The 863-nt window shown below is 51.6% G+C and overlaps 1 protein-coding gene across 1 annotated transcript in view; it reads right to left on the reverse strand.

The window, feature by feature from the left end:
• Positions 1–863, reverse strand: part of LOC104413155 (homeobox protein NANOG-like) — a 5,929-nt gene that overhangs the window by 4,420 nt on the left and 646 nt on the right. The window lies entirely within an intron of this gene.

The raw sequence follows: 863 nt of genomic DNA on the forward strand, positions 1-863 counted from the left end.
CCAAGCCCCCACGTAATTTATAACCTGCAGCTTGAGCACAAGACAAAGGTGCTCTCCCTCTCCCATGAGAAGAGAGTGAAGGGAAGAGGAAACAAGAAACACAAACAGCAGTATGACAGGCATAAACATGAAAACCTAAGACAGCCCCACCACCTTTGACATCAGTAGGCCTTTGCTTCTGTGATGGGCTCTTTCTGCAGAAAGAGGCATCAGAGGAGAGTGTTCAAAGCTGGATTTCAAGCCTATAAACCAGGCCGACTGGGGGCACAAACGAGTCGGCCTGCCCACACCCTTTGTGGAGCAGGCAGCGTGCAGAGAACACAAGCCCTTCTCCAAACTGCATGGCAAATAGCCATGTGCCAAGTAGACACTAGTCCCTCTGCCGGAGCCTGTCGCTCTATGCCATCTGACAGCTTAAAACCAGCTCTCCAAAAGCTTGACCTCCTCCAAACCAGGAACCTTACACGAGTGTTACCCTGCTGATCATACAACGGGGATGTGCAAAAACCTGCTTTCATCAGCCATTCGCCTGCCGCTCACTGGGGTGGCAGGAACAGAAACTGCCACCGCAGTGGGGCCTGGGACTGTCCTGCAGAGATGGACATGCAAGGCAGCACGAGCACGGAAAGGGAAGTGGAGAAGGGAAACAGCAAACTAAAAGCAGCAGAGTGTAACAGTGCTCGATTTAAAGGGAGCAGATTTCCCGGCACAGTGATTTACTGGGCTCGAGTGTAATGAGCACACGAAGGGTGTGAGGAGTTTGTAAGGGGATAAGGGATGCCACTAGCAGAATTGCCTTCAGGAGCTGTTTCTCTCCATAGCACACATGACAGCATTTGACTAAAAGGAGGCCTAGGCATTCC

Source organism: Nestor notabilis, unplaced genomic scaffold (genome assembly GCF_000696875.1).
Source record: "Nestor notabilis isolate BGI_N333 unplaced genomic scaffold, ASM69687v1 scaffold16071, whole genome shotgun sequence".
NCBI classification, from domain to species: Eukaryota; Metazoa; Chordata; class Aves; order Psittaciformes; family Psittacidae; genus Nestor; species Nestor notabilis.